The following is a 20,731-nucleotide window of genomic DNA, read 5'->3' on the forward strand; positions in this document are numbered from 1 at the left end:
AAACTATTGTAAAAAGCTGACATAACCAGGTCACATTCTTTACTCACTGAAGTCAATGGTTGAATGAGAGCATGGAGCACCTGCAACTCTCTTTCTTCATTCCCTGTCTCTGTACTGTGAACACCTGTCTGTGTTTAGACACAGCTCTCTCCACGTTCACAGAGCTTGTTAGAACTATCAGACAACTCACATGCATGAATTTGAGACTTCATCTCCTCATAAAGTGTAGCAAAAAACCTTCAATAAGTAGTCCTGTCGTATTTTATTTTCACTTGGCAAGCAATCACCATTTTGCACATTACACTGAATGAATACCTGCAGCTTTGGGTGGTTAAGTTTTTCCAATGGTGTGTTGGTGCTTGCAAAAGCATCCATAAGTTCCATTGTAATCAACTGACTATTTTCTAAGTTCTCTGTTGACTTCTTAAATTCAAGAGATGAAATCATTGCTTGTTTTTTTTTTGCCTGTTCATTTTCCATCAGTGCGGCGTCGGATGCTCTCTTTCTGCTGCCATGACTTTTGGACTCTAACTGGCACTGAACCATTGCCAGCCATTTACGATCCAATGAAACAGTGCAGCTTGTACAAAAAAGCATTCCACCATCGGCATGCAGAATTCTTTCACTCAATGTGCTGCAGTAATAGTTGTGACTGTTTTTGATTTGCTCTTTCTAGCATTCTCATGTGTCCGCTAACACTTGAGACTGCTGCACTGGATGCCTACCCTCATCTACCAATTAGCGAGTTGAGCCTTATGTCATCAATGAAACACGCGATGTTCACAACTTGCCCAGCAATCAGCAAGGTGAGCCTTGTGTCATACAATAAAACACAGTTCGCAAAATAGTCGATTCCACAGAGGAACCGAGATTTCACGGTTTGTGACGCATTTTTCACGGCTGTGAATTTGATAGGTCCCCAAGTATAATAGTAATCAACATCACTTAAGTAACTATACCATACCATCTTTAGGCTAGATTATAAATTTACTACAGTCTTAACTGCACTGCTGGGTAAACTGGTTGCAAGCTCTAGTGTTACTTTAATTCTGATAATATTAAGGAAGATATAGTCACTCGTCAATTTACAAACAGTAGTGGAAAGTGACTGGAGGCGGTAAAATCTAGTCAGCTGTCTCAGAAATCAGATAAAAACTTGGGACAACCTACAATCCATTCAGGACTTCTGGCCCTAGATCCAATTTTTAAGAATGTAGAGATCTTTTCAGTCACCTGTTACAATTATTATATCTTGAAAAGAACTTGAATTATTTTTAATTAAAGTAAAATACTGCAGATACTGGAAATCTGAAATAAAAACAAGAAATGCTGGAACCACTCAGCAGGTCTGGCAGCATCTGTGGAAAGAGAAGCAGAGTTAACGTTTCGGGTCAGTGACCCTTCTTCGGAACCCTTTTTTGCATCGATCTATTTTAGAGCTGAGCAACACCCCGCTACTTCTCTCCTGAATTTTTTTTTAAGTATATAAGGTTCTATTTTTATGCAAACATGTTGAGTAAAGTTCCTTCTACCAAATTTCAGGGATGAATTTTTGATTGAGATTTGTACTGAATTGTCAGTGCTGGAAAACTTCCTCCTCAGGGCAAATATTAAGCACAAATATGTAATCCCCATCTACTCTGAACTGACAACATCCTTCAATCCCAGTTAACAAATCCACCCCACTCAGCCAGTGTGATTTTTTTTCCAATACAAGTCCATTTGTAGCACGAGTGCCTTTATCAAATCATACCAACATATAGTCTCTTAAATCTGAGGTAAGGAGCAAAATGCTTAAAATATGCAGATGATACCATTTGATTACTCGACATACATCTTCCATCCTATGTAATGGCCATGGCTCTATTGCAATAAAGTATCGTCTTACTAGGGGATATTGCTTACAGAAAGTAATTTATGTAACACCTTTTATGACCTCAGAACTTCACAAAGCACTCTACAGCCAATGAAATACTTTTGAATTGTAGTCACTGTTGTAACTTTGGAAAAGCAGATGAGTACATGGTCATATCCCATACAAAATTTTTTAGCATGTGAAAACTGTTGCGATATGGTTTTAACAACGTAAGTACTCCACACAACATCAGAGGAAGGGATGTCAGTCAGCAGGTGATCAGTTAGTTGGAGTTGAAGAAGACACCTAGTCACACATGTAAGACATCTCTTAGAATCGTAGAGTTATTACAGTACAAAAACAGGGCTTTCGGCTCATCATGTTCACGCTGGCCATCAAGCACCTATCTATTCTAATCCCATTTTCCAGCACTTGGCCTGTAGTCTTGTATGCTATGGCGTTTCAAGTGCTCATTTAAATATTTCTTAAATGTTGTGAGGACTCCTGCCTCTACCACCCTTTCAGGCAGTGTGTTCCAGATTCCAACCACCCTCTGGGTGAAAAAAGTTTTCCTCAAAGCCCTCTAAACCTCCTGCCCCTTACCTTAAATCTATGCCTCCTGGTTATTGACACTTCCGCTAAGGTAATAAGTTTATTCCCATCTAACCTATCTATGCCCGCTGGTTATTACCTCAATCACCCCCTCAGCCTTCTCTGGTCTAAGGAAAACAACCCTAGCCTATCCAGTCTCTCTTCATAGAAATGCTCCAGCCCAGGCAACATCCTGGTGAATCTCCTCTGCACCCTCTCCAGTTCAATCATATCCTTCCTATAGTGTGGCAACCAGAACTGTACACAGTACTCCAGCTGTGGCCTAACCAGCATTTTATACAGCTCTATCATAACCTCCCTGCTCTTATATTCTATGCCTCGGCTAATAAAGGCAAATATCCCATCTGCCTTCCTAACCACCTTATCTACTTGTGCTGCTGCCTTCAGTGATCTATGGACAAGTACACCGAAGTCTCTCTGACCCTCTGTACTTCCTAGGGTCCTACCATCCATTGTATATTCCCTTGCCATGTTAGTCCTCCCAAAATGAATCACCACACGCTTCTCAGGATTAAATTCCATTTGCCACTGCTCTGCCCATCTATATCGTCCTGTAATCTAAGGCTTTCCTCCTCACTATTTACGACACCACCAATTTCATGTCATCTGCAAACTTACTGATCATCTTGCAAATATGTTACCATACAAATAAAGAATCCACAGCTTATGACCACTCAATTTAAGATTATTTGATTCATTATTGCTACATAAAAGCAATAACGCAACAAAAATGATTTTTTAAGATCCAAAAGGTATTATCCACATGCCTGGGAAGTATTGCTGGAGTAGAAATGTTCATCAAACGTTATCTTAATCCCGTAATGGGTTAAGAACAGACACAATGCAGTCTGTGGAAGGTTTCAATCCGATTCAAAGGAGAATGAAAACAGAGAAATAGTTTTCTACTCTTAATTCAAGTTATCATAAAAACAAAAAAAGTCAGCAGACATATATATAGGGTCAGGAGGATATGGCATTTTATAACAGGAAAAATTGTACCATGTAGGGGATAACAGCGCAGTGAGATTGCTGGTGTTTGAGAACATGACAGTGGCACGTCCTTTGGTCTCACATCTCCATAAAGAGGGATCTTTGGGCTTGGCAGAACTGCAACTAGGCATTCTGACATTCAGCAGAACTAGGGTTGGATGCACGGTTCACCTCGTTGGTGGATTTCCGGTGTCAGAGAAAGAAGAGCTTTTTTTTTTAATTCACTCATGGGATGTAGGTGTTGCTGGCTAGGCTAGCATTTATTGCCCATTCCTAATTGCCCTTGAGGTGGTGGTGGTGAGCTGCCTTCTTGAACCGCTGCAGTCTAAGGGAGTTCCAGGATTTTGACCCAGCGACAGTAAAGGAACGGTGATATAGTTCCAAGTCAGGATAGTGTGTGACTTGGAGGGGAACTTGCAGGTGGTGGTATTCCCGTGCATGTACTGCCCTTGTCCTTCTAGTTGGTAGAGGTCGCTGGTTTGGAAGATGCTGTCTAAGGAGCCTTGGTGCGTTGCTGTAGTACATCTTGTAGATGGTACACACTGCTGCCACTGTGCGTCGGTGGTGGAGGGAGTGCCAATCAAGCGGGCTGCTTTGTCCTGGATGCTGTTGAGCTTCTTGAGTGTTTGTTGGAGCTGCACCCATCCAGGCAAGTGGAAAGTATTCCATCACACTCTGGACTTGTGCCTTGTAGATGGTGGACAGGCTTTGGGGAGTCAGGAGGTGAGTTACTCTCCGCAGAATTCCTAGCCATTGACCTGTTCTTGTAGCCACGGTATTTATATGGCTACTCCAGTTCAGTTTCTGGTCAATGGTAGCCCGTAGGATGTTGATAGTGGGGGATTCAGCGATGATAATGCCATTAAATGTCAAGGGGAGATGGTTAGATTCTCTCTTGTTGGAGATGGTCATTGCCTGGCACTTGTGCGGCACGAATGTTACTTGCCACTTATCAGCCCAAGCCTGGATGTAGTCCAGGTCTTGCTGCATTTCTGACAGCCATGAGGAAGGTGGGGAAAGACAAAAGTCCAGGGTCTGGCAGCACTCCTTTGTGATTTTCTAAGCAGTCCCAACAAATTTGAAGTTAACAACCTTATGCCTGTCAGCATTACTAATTGGAATGTTCACATTTTCAAACTATCAAAAGGACAGATGATCGCTAGAGCTTGTTTGCTTTAGAAATTAAATTCATTTTTTTTTTAAATGGAACTTAAATTAGGATAAAGACACTGATTGCCTTACTCTCATCTTAGTACACTTCCTGAAATTTACTGAACACAAAAGCTACATCTGGTGTACAATTATTACACACATACACACCAAACTCAATAATAATTTAACTTGTTTAAATAAAGTTTTTGAAATTTGCCTTCTAATTTTTCTTAAAATATTTGTGAAAAACAACTACACAGTAACTGCTGGGAGCTGAAGAGAAAAATTCCAGCAATTGCCTTCAGCTAACTATCTAGTTCTGACAAAAATATTAAATCTAAGCTATACCCTTGGGAGAGGATGATGCCTTCAAGCAAGAACTTTAATTAAAAAAAGTATTAAAAACAAAATACAAATCAGCTAATATGCAATTTAATTTTAAAATTGTGTTTAAAACATCTTATCCTGGACTCTAGAAGCACAAGCTTTAAAAAGCACGGAGTGAGTGGATTGATTCAGTTCATCAGGCAAAGTGTCGACGGCAAAATGCTTACAAACAAAATCCAAATATAAATGATTGCATGGGCAGTTTCATTATAAACATTAACAGAGTGCTACTTGAAACTGTGGCAAGAACAAAGGTTTATTAAATCCTTTGTATAGCACATCCTGAAGATAATGGAGAATGTGAAACAGAAAGCTAAACTCTCTTATTTGGATGTCAAAAGGCAAATAGGCATTAACGAACTAAAATCTCTGATAAAAAGATGTCCATTAACTGCTTTATGGATACCACTTAATCCCAAGTCAATGGCCAGTCAGCTAGGTTCAGATAAAGAACACATTTTAAGGAGCAAGAAATCACAAGTGCTACTATGGGAGTGGAATAATGACAACTTGAGCCAAATTTCGCTGTAAATGTTTCAGTTACATCAGACATTTACAACTTGCATTCAATTTTACTTCACATAAGTAGTCGGGAACAAATTCCTAAAATACAAAAATACGCATTTCCTAATTCAGATATTAAACAATGGAAAACAATACTTCTAAATAGAAATGGTGTGCTGTTGTTTTTGACCCTGGCCCTTAGTCCCAGTGAAATGACCAACATTAAGGAATCGACAATGGGTACAGCATACCAAAAATACATGCTCTAATTTGGAGCAAGCGACTGATAAACCCGAGACAAAATAGCTAGTCAGATGATAATCGTTTTGTTCACCACGCAAGTCTTAAGATGAAGAGCTTGCTCACATTTCTGTACACCAGATGCTTAGTCCACAGTCCCCAGAATATCTTCAGATCAACATGTACAATCTTTATTTACTAAATAATGGCAAAAGATCACAAATCCTTAAAAAGCTAGAGGGATGAGACCAAGCTCCTTTTTTTAAAAAAACATCTTCTGATCAGCCCACATGTGCTTGTTAACCTCTACCCATAACTACGAATCCTTTCCTCTATGCTTAAATTTGATTATATATCTCGCTCTTCAATTTTTGTTTCACTACAAGTCTGATGGAAAAAAAATGTTGGGTCGCACTTTCAGAAGTCAGCATGTTATGAGGCCATTGGCCCTGTCCCTCCAGACCTGTGAATCAAGGCAATTTTGGATAGGGTGGGGCTAAGGAAAGAACGAAGATCCATTTTAAAAGTCTACAGCAACTTTATTAATTAACATCAAAAATCAGTGAACTGTAGAGAACCAGGCACCAAAATACAGAGAAATAGCAGATCTTGCCAAAGATAGAGAGGCAACGGCTGATGTCATTTCTGAAAATTAATAGGACATGTATGCCTCCCTTGGAACATACAGCAAAATACTGCAGATGCTGAAAATCTGGTGGAGACACATGGTCAGACAACATGTCAAAAAAACACAAATCGGTTGATGTACAATAAAGGCCTGCTACCGGATCCGAACCCAATGGGAACCGACGACACGTGTTGGGTTCGGGTTGGGTAGGGCCCCTCTTCCGGGTCTGGTTTTCAAGCTTGAGTCGGGGCGGACACACACAGCAAGCGCTCTGCTGGTAAGTATTGAAATGAAAAAAAAACTTACCTGAGCTGGGAGTCCGGGACGAAACTGAGTCTGTGCAGTGAGTGAGTGACGTCACTATGACATCATCACGCATGCCCTGCAGCTTCCTGGAGGTTCCCAGTCACAAGGTTAGTAAAGGGATGGTCAGGTCGGACTTGGGTCGGGTCAAGTCGGAGTCGGGCAAAATCGGAGGGACTCGGGGTGGGTTCGCTGTGGCTCGGTCGGGTTCTTTTTCCCCGAGTAGGCCTTTAATGTACAAGCCCTACCTCAGTTCCAACAAAGGGTTTAAGACTGAATTGAGATGTTTCACAAGATTAAAGGATTTGATAAAGTAGTTAGGGAGAATCTGTTTCCTCTCATGGGAGAGCCCAGAACAAGGGACATATATCCTTAAATATTTGAGCTTGGCAGTTCAGGGGTGATGCTAGAAACCACTTTTTCACACGAGTAGTGGAACTCTGGAACTTTCTCCCCCAGAAAGCTATTGAGGTTGGCTGTCAATTGGAAATTCAAAACTGATATTCATGGGTTTGTTATGCCAGGGCTACAGACATAAGAGGGTAAATGGAGTTAAGATGTAGATCAATCATGATCTGAGTGCAGAACAGATTTGAGGGGCTGAATGGCCCCTACTCCGAAACATCAACTGACTGGTGTTTTTTCGAGAGATACTGCTAAGTCTTAGATTTGTAGAGCCCTCAGTGTTGACAAGTTTTGTAGCTTCCAATACAGAATTATTCTTGAAAACCTGTTGCAATATTTAAGTCATCAGTTGTTTCTGTAAAAAGTTACTTACCTTCAAGCACAGGTAGTATCACTAATTTAATCAATCAGTTTATACTTTAGGACATTTGATATGAGGGCCAGATTCCCAGCTCCTCTAAAGGCAGGCACCAACACAACTATCATGTTGTTCCTAATTATCCTAATGAGACATTTCTGCCAACACCAGTAACTGAACATGTTGCTCATGTGTTATCTATACACAAGTGACCATTTATAAAAGGTTTTTTTGTTAAAGAGGAAATATGAATTAATAGTCTAATATATAACATTCATCCTAGATTTGGATCCTTTACCAAGTATAAATGCATCAGCCGTAATATAGATCCTAAACACAGATGGAAGTATTCAAATCAAACCAAAGCTCACGAAACGACTCTAGAATACCTGGTAAAACTTCCTTCCCGATACGTGGGATTTCTTTTAAGTTTGCACTGAGTAGAAATTGATTTTCTTCAGCAATCGTTTCTCTAACAGAGGGTTTCTCTACCTGCTCTCGGACCACCTTTCCAGAGTCCTCTAAGGATCTATTCTGGACTTGCCCTGCCTCAATCCTCATCCATGCAGTCCCACAATGATATCAGCCACAGGAATGGTGTTCAGTGTTAGTATGCACACTGATGACATAAAGCGCTACCTCTTTGCCACTTCCCTCAACCCGTTGGTGCTAACAGACCTCAAGTCATGGATGAGTCAAAACCTCCTACAATTGAACAGAGAAAACCAAAAATAAAAACAAAGTGCTGGAAATACTCAGCAGGTCTGGAAGCATCTGTGGAGAGAAACAGAGTTAACGTTTCAGGTCTGTGACCTTTCATCATTTCCAGCATCTGCAGTATTTTGCTTTTATTTTAGAGAAAACCAAAACCAGTTTTTGGCCCCAGCCATAAACTCCACTACCTTGACCTGCAGGCTATCCATCTTCCCAACCACTCACTCAGGCTAAACCTGCTCATCCCGAAACTGAGTTTGAACTTCCAAAGCTATCACCAAATCCATGCACTTCCACCTCAGCAACACTGCCTGCCTCAGACACACCAGCAAAACCCTTATCCGTGCTTTTGCCTCGAGACTGGATTTCTTCATTGTCCTTCATGTTGTCCTCCACAAACTTCAATTTGTCCAAAACTTAACTGCCTACATCCAGTACAGTATCAAGTCCCAGTTGCTCACCTCCCTTACATCATCTAAGGCTCCTAGCACCCAGTGCATTACATTTAAACTTACAGTCCTTGTATTTAAATCCACCCACACCCTCACCTCATCCTGTTTCTGCAATTTCCTAGGTTCTTTACCTACCTGTATTCTTCAGTTCTGACTTCCCACCTTTTGTGCAATCTCTTTAGTATCAACAAAGCTACCCAAAGCCCTCTAATCTTTGCACTTTTAAAAGCCTCCTTAAAAGTCCTTTAGATGGACTTAGACACCTCTTCTGATCTCTGCCTCACTGCCTCGCCAATGATTCATTATTCGTTAAACCCTTTAACTATTTCTAGTCATCTTTTCTCTACCCTCTGTAAAACACCACGGGACATTTGCTACATTGAAGGTCCTAAATAAAAGCAAGTTGCTGTTGAGAATCTCACCCTTTTGTTTCCCCTGGCTACATGATCTAGAACCAGAAGTGACAGTTTCAGGATAAGGGGTTGGCCATTTAGGACTGAGATAAGGAGAAATTTCTTCACTCAGAGGGTTGTAAATCTTTGGAATTCTCTAGTCCAGAGGGCTATGGATATTCCAATGTTGAGTATACTCAAGACTAAGATCAATAGATATTTGGATACTAAGGGAATAAAATAAATGGGGATAGGGCAGGAAAGTGGAGTTGAGGTAAAAGATGAGCTATGACCTTGTTGAATGGCGGAGAAGGCAGAAGGGGCAAAATGGCCTACTCCTGCTACTTCTTGTATTAGAAACTGGGTTTCTAACATTTATTGGACAGTAGCATCCTGGAGTGCAATTAAATTAAGAAAATGCTTTATCAAATTCCAGAGCTGGCATTTTCTAATTACTGTGCGCGGATTTCTAAATCACATCAAGATGGGCCAACATAGATGTACTTCACTAACCATCTACTCAAAAATCTTAAACATGTGTGCAGGTGGCTAGGCTTCCTATCTACATATTAACGAGTAGCACTCCATACTTAGATTCTCTCGATCAATTTGTATGAGGTACAATCGTACTGTAACAGAATAATGCAACAGTAAAGGGGTGATGAAATTCTATTACCAGTTAATGCAGAAAGAGGATGTGAAGCATGTGTTCAACACTCTATTCTTGTGCTACATTAGGCAAAGACAGTATATCCTCTTCCTTAGAAGGTTTCTCAGCCATAGCAAGTATGCTCAGCTTCCAGGTTGAGAGATTTCAGTACAACCCCACATGACAAATACAGAGCTTCGGATTATGACCTGATGCAGGAGTTACAGGCTTGAGGGAAATTCTGATCTTTTCATTACCCTGCTTAAGTTTGGGCAGTTGCCAATTCTCCCTACAGAATCCCTTCCATGAGAAAACTAAACGCTGATAACACAGCTTGAGAGGACAGATAGGTTGGTGGAATGGGTGGACATGTGGAAACTGAAATTTAATGCAGAGAAGTGTGAGGTGATACATTTTGGCAGGAAGAACGAGGAGAGGCAATATAAAATAAAGGGTACAATTCTAAATGGGGTGCAGGGGCAGAGGGACCTGGGGGTATATGTGCGCATATCACTGAAGGTGGCAGGGCAGGTTGAGAAAGTGGCTTTATAGAGGCATGGAGTACAAAAGCAAGGAAGTTATGGTGAATCCGTACAAGACACTGGCTCGGCCTCGATTGGAGTATCATGTCCAATTCTGGACACCACATTGAGGAAGGATGTGAAGGCATCAGAGAGGGTGCAGAAAAGATTTAAGAGAATGGTTCCAGGGATGAGGGACATTAGTTGCGTGGATAGATTGGAGAAGCTGGGGCTGTTCTCCTTAGAGAACACAAGAAATAGGAGAAGTAGACCATATGGCCCATCGAGCCTGCTCTGCCATTCAATATGATCATGGCTGATCCTGGGCTTCAATTCCACTTTCCCAACCGCTCCCCATATCCTTTGATTCCCTGAGACACCAAAAATCCATCTATCCCAGCCTCAAACATATTCAATGATGGAGCATCCACATCACTATGAGGTAGAGAATTCCAAAGATTCACAACCCTTTGAGTGAAATAATTTCTCATCGCAGTCCTGAATGATTGACCCCTTATCCTGAGACTGTGTCCCCGTGTTCCAGATTCCCTGACAAGTGGGAACAACCTCTCAGCTTCTACCCTAACAAGCCCTTATAGAATCTTATATGTTTCAATTAGATCACCTCTCATTCTTCTAGACTCCAGAGAATATAGGCCCAATTTACTCAGCTTCTCATCATAGGACAACCCCCTCATCTCAAGGTCCAATTTAGTAAATCGTCACTGCACTGCCTCCAGTGCAAGTATATCCTTTCTTAAATGTGGAGACCAAAACTGCACACAGTATTCCAGGTGCGGTCTCACCAAAGTCCTGTGCAATTTTAGTAAGACTTCTTTATTCCTGTACTCCAATCCCCTTGCAATAAAGGCTAACATGACATTTGTCAACAGCCTGCTGCACCTGCATGTTAACTTTGTCCGTTCCTTGTACGAGTACCCCCAAGTCTCTCTGGATATCAACATTTACCAGTTTCACACCTTTTACAAAATATTCTGCTTTTCTATTTTTACAACCAAAGTGAACAACTTCACACTTCCCTACATTATACTCCATTTGCCATCTTGTTGCCCACTCACTTAACCTGCCTGTATCTCTTTGCAGCCTCTCTACACCCTCCCTGCAGCTTACCTTTCCACCTACCTTTGTTTCATCAGCAAACGTAGATACATTCCTGTCTCTTCATACAAATCATTAATATAGATTGTAAATAGCTGAGGTCCCAGCACTGATCCTCGCGGCACTATTTACTGCCTGACAACTTGAAAATGCCCCATTTATGCCCACTCTCTGCTTCCTGTCTGTTAACCAATCCTCTATCCACGCTAATATATTACCTCCAACACCATGAGCCCTAATCTTGCTTATTAATATTTTATGTGGCACCTTATCGAATGCCTTTTGAAAATCCAGGTATACTGCATCTACTGGTTCCCCTTTATCTACCCTACTAGTTACATTCTCAAAAAACTCTAATAAATTTGTCAAACAGGATTGCCCTTTAGTAAAACCATGTTCTAATCATACTATGCTTTTCCAAGTGCACTGTTAAGACTTCTTTAATAATAGTTTCCAGCATCTTCCCAACAACTGATGTTAGGCTAACTGGTCTGTAGCTCCCCGCTTTGTCTCTAACTCTTTTTCTTGAAAAGCAGCATAACATTTGCCAATTTCCAATCTGACGGGACACCATTCCTGAACCTAAGGAATTCAGGAAAATCATAGCCAGCGCATCCACTATCTCTGCAGCTATGTCTTTTATAACCCTAGGATGTAAGCCATTTGGTCCCGGGGACTTGTCAGATTTTAGTCCCTCAAGTTTCTCCAATACTTTTTCTCGACTGATATCAATATCCTTAATTTCTTCTCTCTTTTTAGCCCCTAGGTTACTGCCTATTTCTGGTATGGAACTTGCATCTTCTACTGTGAAGACAGACACAAAATATTTGTTCAATGCCTCTGCCATTTCCTCATTCCCCATGATGATTTCTCCTGTGTCTGAGGGACCAGCATCTACTTTAACTACTCTCTTCCTTTTGATGTACTTATAAAAGCTCTTACAACCTGTTTCTATATTGTTGGCCAGTTTACTATCATATTCTATTTTTTCCCTTTTTATCAACTTTTTGGTGGCCTTTTACTGGTTTCTAGAACATCCCAATCCTCAGACTTGCTACTATTTTTTTACAACATTGTAAGCCCCTTCCTTTAGTCTAATACTCTCCTTAGCTTCGAGTGAGCCACGGATGGATCTTTTTCAACGGAATGTACTTTTGTTGAACCCTTTGAATTGTTTCTTTAAATGTTTCCCACTGTTCATTTACCGCCATACCTTCCAGTCTACGTACCCAATTAACCGTAGCCAGTTCTCCCCCCATACCTTTGTAATTGGCTTTGTTTAAGTTTAAGATTCTTGCTTGTGATTGGAATGTGTCACTTTCAAACTTAACATGAAATTCCATCCTAACTTAGAAATATATCACCGTTCCTTCATTGTTGCTGGATCAAAATCCAGGAACTCCCTCCCTAAGAGCACTGTGGGTATACCCACATCTATGGACTGCAGCGGTTCAAGAAGGCAGCTCACCACCTTCTCAAGGGCAATTAGAGATGGGCAACAAATGCTGACCTTGCCCACAATGCCTACATCCCAACAAAGAATTTAAAAAAATTGATAGAGACGTTCAAAATTATGAGGGGTCTGAACAGAATATATTGGGAGAGGAACTGTTGCCCTTGGCAGAAGGGTCAAGAACCAGAGGACATCGATTTAAGGTGAATGGCAAAAAAAAACCAAAGGAGACATGAGGAAAAACTTTTTTTTTAAATGAGCGAGTGGTTAGGATATGGAATGCACTGCCTGAGAGGGTGATGGAGGCAGATTCAGTTGTGGCTTTCAGAAGGGTATTAGATAATTATCTGAAGAGAAAAAATTTGCAGGGCTATGGTGAAAAGGCAGTAAACGGGACTAGCTGAACTGCTCTTGCAGAAAGCTGATACGGACATGACAGGCAGAATGACCTCCTTCTGTGCTGTAACCATTCTATGATTCCATGAAAAAGATAACATGAGAGATAAAAACAGGCCAAGTTCAATAATAGGGAGAAACTTCCATGAAATGCCTGGATTGAACAGACCATTGCCACCAATCCTGAAGATTTAAAAATGAATTGAAAAGAACTTAGAACCTGCTGCCTATGAATTGGAGATACTAATAACAGACTTCTGCAAGTTTGCTGTCACCTGTTGGGCAAGCAGTTGCATGCTCCTTTCTCAGATGTTATGACCAATCAGAGCTCCTGAGGAAGACCAACACAAGACAGGTACAAGGCTGCACAAGCAATAATCACTGACTAAAGACTGTTCTGAAGGATAAAAAGAGCATAATGTGCAATAGCTATGGCTGAACCAGTGTCATCAGCCTCTTTTTTGTGTTCATTAATGAAGGCATTGTAAATAACGATGTAAAAATAGTACTCATTACTATTTGACAGACTTCCTCAAGTGGAAAAGACAGGAACATACTAAAAATGACAAAACGTATCCTGGATTCTGAAGCAGTAAAGGGAAATCAGTTGCAACATACAGGAAAGTTGAAAACACAGTGGGCAATCAAACAAGTAGCATAAAATTACTTTGTGCAGCTTGTGAGATGGCTTTGGACAGCATAAATCTCACAAGCTGCCAAAAACAAAATAGATTAAAACAGGATGCATAAAGAACCAAAACTCATCTCACATACAATATATGAAGTAATGGAAGAGACATTGCACTGGCGCAAATTTTCAATTTAAAACAAACATGTATATATAGCACTACCTACTAGGAGGGCAATATGTCCCAGTCTACATCATCAATCTGAATTTCTCACTAAATGCAAGACCACCTGCTAGCTGAGCCTCCCAGCTTCCGAGCAGGAACCAAATATCTGTTCAGCAACATCATGTTGGCACACCAAAGATCAGAAACATCCTACAAAGGTGAAGAATCTCAGACAGCAGCCAGAATCCCATTAATTGTCATAACCAAACTATTGCACCACCTGACAACTGTGTGCATTTCTCCCCACTTATTTCACAAATGTAATTTCACCTAATAGAATATTTGAGTGGCTGGGGGTGGGGGTTCAGCACTGAATAACAGCTGGATAAGAACAATGCTAACAATATTACTGCAAGTCACCATCACAGCCATATTAAGTGATCTCAACTTTGTTCCATATTAAATCAGGATAGTGTAGCAGAGTTTTCTGGAGGTATGGGACATTGGCAATTGCAATGCCACCACACCTCCACATGCTACCTCTCTTTAGCATATTACGTTTAAAAAACAAACTTCAGGGGTTTTGGTTCTCACTACCTCTCCCAACACTGCTGTTATCTCTAAATTGCCAAGCTGCTTGTCCAACAGCCAGTACTGGATGAGAAATTTCCTCCAAATAGTGGGAAGACCCAAGACACTGTCTTCTGTCCCCGCTACAAAATTCGTTCCCCAGCCACCAATTCCATCCCTCTCCCTGGAACTGTCTGAGGCTGTTAACCAGACTGTTTGCAACATTGGTGCCATATTTACACTAAAGGCCTGCTACCCGACCCAAAGCCAATGGGACCCGATGACACGTGTTGGGTTCGGGTCGGGCCCCTCTTCCCAGCTCGAGTCGAGTCGAGTCCGGATCATGCCCGGGCCGGACGCAAACGGTAAATGCTCTGCCGGTAAGTATTAAAAATAAAAAACTTAGCTGAGCTGGGAGTCCAGAACGAAACTGAATCTGTGCAGTGAGCAAGTGACGTCACTATGACATCACCACACATGCAGTGGAGCTTCCTAGTCAGAAGTTAAGTAAAGGGATGGTCGGGTCAGGGCGAAATTGGAGGGACTCGGGTCGGCTGTGTATCGGTCGGGTTCTTTTTCCCGACCTAAGCAGGCCTTTAATTTACTCCCAAGATGAGCTTCCAACCACATATCTGTGCCATCACCAAGACTACCTATTTCCACCTCTGTAACATCACCTAACTTTACCCCTGCCTCAGCTCATCTGCTGCTAAAACCTTTATCCATGCCTTTTTTACCTCTAGATTTGACTATTTCTATGCACTGCTGGCTGGCCTCCTACATTCTACCCTCTGTAAACTTGAGGTCATCCAAAATTCTGCTGCCTGTGTCCTAACTCACGCCAAGTCCCGTTCAGGCAGAAGAGCTTTGAATGAGCTCAAGTTTGAGGAGGGGACAAAGTGGGAGACAGGCTAGGAATGCATTGAAATAGTAATGTCGAGAGATAACAACGGCATGCATGGGGGTGTCAGTAGCAGATGAGCTGAAGCAGGGGCAGAGATGGGCAATGTTACGGATGTAGAAACAGGCATCTTGGTGATGGGAGAGAATATGGGGTCAGATACCCAGCTCAGTGTCAAATAGGCCACCATGGTTAAAAACAAACAGTCTGTTGCAACCTCAGTCACCAGGAAGAGGAATGGAGGTGGCAGCGCAGGAACACAGCGACTTCTGTCTTTGCAATATTTAGTTCGATGAAATTTTGTCCACCACTAAACGTCAGACAAACAACACATAAATGAAAGACAGCAGAGATTTGGCGGTAATGTAGAGCTAGGTATCGTCTGTGTACATGTGGAACTTGACAAGAGCGCAAAAGCACGCGATAACAACTAGTCCCAAGAGTCATACTACTGCAGTTTTACCACACAACAGTACCCGTCAATGCTGTGTACCAGCCTGAAATTATTTAAAACACTCAAAACTATTTCTGGTGAGAGATTAGGTGACATATTCGAAGGGGATATCAGTGTGATGCTCTCTCGGGCCAGGTGGTGTGGATGAAATAAATAAATTCAGTTTAAACCACTGTTTTCCAGATATCGTCATCTGGTCCAAAAATAGTTGATATGACATGTAAATGTGCAAACATTTTACTTAAATATGTATACATGTATCAAGTTATCCAGAGTCAAATACCGTAGTTTTAACATAAATATCCAAAAATATTAAATTAGAGATTAGCAGACTGAACAAACTCCCCAGTGTTCAGAACTACTGTACACTTCAAGTGTCTGCCAATCCTAGAAAATATATCCACAGCCTAAACCATTTTAGTTTTTATAATTACTCAATTATAAACATAGGATCTTTAAGAATGTGAATGTCAATCATGTGATAGCACCACAACACTCAATTAGACTTATGAAAGGTCATCATATAGAATCAGTGTTTACAGCACAGGAGGTGGGCATTCAGCCCATCATATTCATGTCAGCTAGCCCACTCCTCAGTCCTTTCCCCACAACCTTGCAGATTTTTCTCTCTTCAGGTGTTTATCCATTTCCCTTTTGAAAGCCACGATTGAATCTGCCTCGACTACACTCTCAGGCAGTGCATTCCAGATCCTAACCACTCAATGCCGAAAAGAAGTTTTCCCTTATATCACCCTTGGTTCTTTTGCCATTTACCTCAAATCAGTATCCTCTGGTTCTCAATTTTTCCACCATTGGGAAGTTTCTCTCTGTCCACTCTGTCAAGACTCCCTCATGATTTTGAGCATCTCTATCAAATCTCTCAACCTTCTCTTTAAGGAGAACAAACCAGCTTCTCCCATCCATCCACGCAAGTGAAGACCCTCTATTCCTGGAACCAGTCTGACAAATCTTTTCTGTGCCTCTCTAAATCCTTCACATTCTTCCTAAAGATGCTCAGAATTGAACACAGTGCTCCAATTAAGGCCAAACTAGTGTTTACTAGAAGTTCAGCATAACTTCCTTGCTTTTGGAGTCTATGCCTTTGAACTATGCTTTTGAACCACTTGCTCATACTGTCCTCCACATTCAATATGTGTATCCATATAACTTCGGTCTCAGCCTGAAACGTCAACTCTTTCTCTCTCCGCGGGTGCTGTCTGATCTGCTGAGTTTTTTTTCTTGTTTTTAAATCCAACTTGACTAGTTTTCCCTAGAACAGAGGAGGCTGAGGGGTGACTTAATTGAGGTATACAAAGTTATGAGGGCCTGGATAGAGTAGACAGGAAGGACTTGTTTCCCCTAATGGAGAGGTCAATTACCAGGGGCACAGATGTAAAATGATTGGTAGAAGGATTAGAGGGGGCATGAGGATAAACCTTTTTACCCAGAGGGTGGTGGGTGGCTGGAATTCACTGCCCAGATCGGTGGTGGAAGCAGAAACTCTTAACTCTTTTAAAAGGTACCTTGACATACACCTGAAGTGCTGTAACCCACAAGGCTACGGACCAGGTGTTGGAAATTGGGATTAGATTGGGCAGCTAATTTTTTCAGCCGAAGCAGACGCGATGGGCCGTTACCTTTCTCTAGTTCTGCTCAAGGCAGGTTTATTTTTTTTTGGGAGGGGGGGATGGGAGGGAAGGAGGGAAGGAGGCAACCTTTGCCAGTTGTTTATGATAAACTCGAAGGGTAATTTCCCTATCTGCTTATGCTAAACTCCGGGAAACACGTACACCCTTTGACAGCTTCCTACTGGTGTAAAGTAATCCAAATTATTTACGTTAAATCCACACGCCCACAGTGCCGAGCGCAAACTAAAACTCCTTCATCAGAACTGTAAATAGGACATCTTTAATCCGATTCACTCCCGCATTAAAAGCCAGATTAACCCGAAAAAAATATAAGGGCCATAAAACCGAGTTGCCTCTCCGCCAAAATTGGAAACGAATGGAGAAGCGAGCAGACAAGGTGTAACCGTGCCACGATTTATGGCCCTGGCGAGCCTGCGGCCTAAACGTGCCCAGCCGCCAATATAAAGAAGCCGCAGTCTCTTCGCTAATCCAAGGCGGACACAGAAACATCTCAGCTCCGGGAACAAAGCGGCTCGGGCCGCTCTAAAACGGAGCCTAATCGCGGCCTAAATTGCACCCGGGGCCTAACTCCCTAGTCCCACCACCATACGTGCAGCGCTACTCACTGCATTTAAAGAGGCTTCCGATGGTTAGTATATGGTTTTTTTCGCGATGATCCGGGGTAACCACGGCGTTGGCCTGACCCAGGCTCGGTGCCGACACGCGGCTGTGACTCAGTCCCAGTCCGAGCACAGCCTCCGCCACAGATCCGGCGCCATTACACACAGCACAAGTGACCTACAACCCCAGCCCCACGTGACCGGGTGAGGGGTGTGTAGGGAGGGACAGACTGACAGCTAAAAAAGCCCCCAAAGTCACCTCCCTGCAACCAAGGTCAAAACACCAGGGCTCGTCGCTTTGCAGCCAGTAGGCATTAGTAATACAAACAAATAGCCATGGCCATGAATGCCGCCCCGCAAACCAGTGTACACGCCTAACTCAAAACTACCAGAATAAAAGCAAAATTCTGCGGATGCTGGAAATCTGAAACAAAAACAAGAAATGCTGGATTCACTCAGCAGGTCTGGCAGCATCTGTGGAAAGAGAAGCAGAGTTAACGTTTCGGGTCAGTGACCCGAAACGTTTACTCAAAACTACCAGAAGTTGTCCAACAGCTTCGAAAACAACTGGCACAACCCTACCAATAAAGTAGCTCAAAACAGCCTTGCATATAAGTTAATACAAGGAATTTGACTTGAGATGTACTGGGCTTGTCGTAAATTTATCTGCAACTACATCCAATATTTCATTACTTTTACTGTGTATATGAAAACAGTTCTCAGTTGCAGTGCTTTTTAAATGATTTAAGATTCACTTTCTACGGGGTGCTGCTGTCCCAGAATCGTCTGATCTTTGACACCCGATGCATCTATTGGTATTGTTATGCCTACTGTAATTTTAAGTGTTCATCTGTGTAATTTTTTGTACCATTAATTAAAATGTTAAACCACTCCATCCCCATACCATATTTCAAAAGCAAAATACTGCTAACGAAGGAAATCTGAAATAAAAATGGAATATGCCGGAAAAACCCAGCGGGTCTGGCAGCATCTGTGGAGAAACAGAGTTAACGTTTCATGTCATCAATCCGAAAAGTTAACTGTTTCTCTCTCGATGGATGTTGCCAGACCCCAAGTATTTCCAGTATTTTCTGTTCATATTCTCATTTCCCTATTTGGTTTCCAAACACTGATGGAAAGTCCTAAATAATGTCAGTTAATGCACTGACACCAAGGAAAACCCACCTTACCTCAAAAAACCTGCCCTTGGAAGAAAATAAATCTTCACAAAAAACTGTCCCGAGTTTCTATGAGGAAAATAGTGAGGTTTAAAAGTTGCATTTTAGTAATTCATCTGTTACAACTATCTTGGAGGCAAACACTAAATAAACTGACTTTTAAAAGTCAAAATCTAATATAAAAGTTTTTGTCTCAAGTTTATATTCAAGAAAGAGGGAAAATAATGATAAACTGAAGTCTGAATTTCATCCTTCAATGACTCTGGTTTTGCAGGCCCTTGTCCCATCTTCGAAATGATCTGAGTGGTCGATTTACACAAAAGCATAGGTATAAAATGCTAAGGGTATCAAACTTTGAAATGTTCATGTTGACCTTCAGAGCTTCCCCAGCCGTCGAAGCAGGTACCAGCACTACCAAAATGGTAACTCTAATTTTACAGACTCTTTTGCTCATACCAATCGTACCCTAGGAGCGAATATAAGAAATAGGAACAGGAGTAGGCTATTCAGCCTGTCGAGCCTGCTCCACCATTCAATAAGATCAGGACCGATCTGATTGTGGTCTTAACTCCACTTTCCTGCCTGCCCCCCATAACCCTTGACTTCAGCCAGAAGTGCCGAGTTGATGATCCATCTCGGCCTCCACCTGAAGTCCCCAGCATCACAGATGCCAGACTTCAGCCAATTTGATTCACTCTGCGTGATATCAAGAAACGACTGAAGGCATTGGATGCTGCAAAAGCTATGGGCCCTGACAATATTCCGGCAATAGTACTGAGGACCTGTGCTCCAGAACTTGCCGCGTCCCTAGCCAAGCTGTTCCAGTACAGCTACAACACTGGCATCTACCCGGCAATGTGGAAAATTGCCCAGGTATGTCCTGTACACAAAAAGCAGGACAAGTCCAACCCGGCCAATTATCGCCCCATCAGTCTACTCTCAATCATCAGTAAAGTGATGGAAGGTGTCATCAACAGTGCCATCAAGCGGCACTTGCTTAGCAATAACCTGCTCAGTGATGCTCAGTTTGGGTTCTGCCAGGGCCATTCAGCTCCTGACCTCATTACAGCCTTGGTTCAAACATGGACAAATGAGCTGAACTCAAGAGGTGAGGTGAGAGTGACTGCCCTTGACATCAAGGCAGCATTTGACAGAGTATGGCATCAAGGAGCCCTAGCAAAACTGAGGTCAATGGGAATCAGAGGGAAAACCCTCCGCTGGCTGGAGTCATACCTAGCACAAAGGAAGATGGTTGTGGTGTTGGAGGTCAATCATCTGAGCTCCAGGACATCACTGCAGGAGTTCCTCAGGGTAGTGTCCTAGGCCCAACCATCTTCAGCTGCTTCATCAATGGCCTTCCTTCAATCATAAGGTCAGAAGTTGGGATGTTCGCTGATGATTGCACAATGTTCAGCACCATTCGTGACTCCTCAGAAATGCAGCAAGACCTGGACTA

At 42.1% G+C, this 20,731-nt stretch overlaps 1 protein-coding gene across 2 annotated transcripts in view; it reads right to left on the reverse strand.

The window, feature by feature from the left end:
• Positions 1 to 18,279, reverse strand: part of LOC137378382 (death-inducer obliterator 1-like) — a 167,249-nt gene extending 148,970 nt beyond the window's left edge. For both annotated transcript variants that reach the window (XM_068048653.1, XM_068048652.1), the window contains exon 1: positions 18,104 to 18,279. The gene's annotated coding sequence lies outside the window, so the exon portion shown is untranslated. The remainder of the gene's footprint in view (positions 1 to 18,103) is intronic.
• Between the last annotated feature and the right edge of the window lie 2,452 nt (positions 18,280 to 20,731).

The sequence above is a fragment of the Heterodontus francisci genome, chromosome 16 (assembly GCF_036365525.1).
Source record: "Heterodontus francisci isolate sHetFra1 chromosome 16, sHetFra1.hap1, whole genome shotgun sequence".
Taxonomy (NCBI): Eukaryota; Metazoa; Chordata; class Chondrichthyes; order Heterodontiformes; family Heterodontidae; genus Heterodontus; species Heterodontus francisci.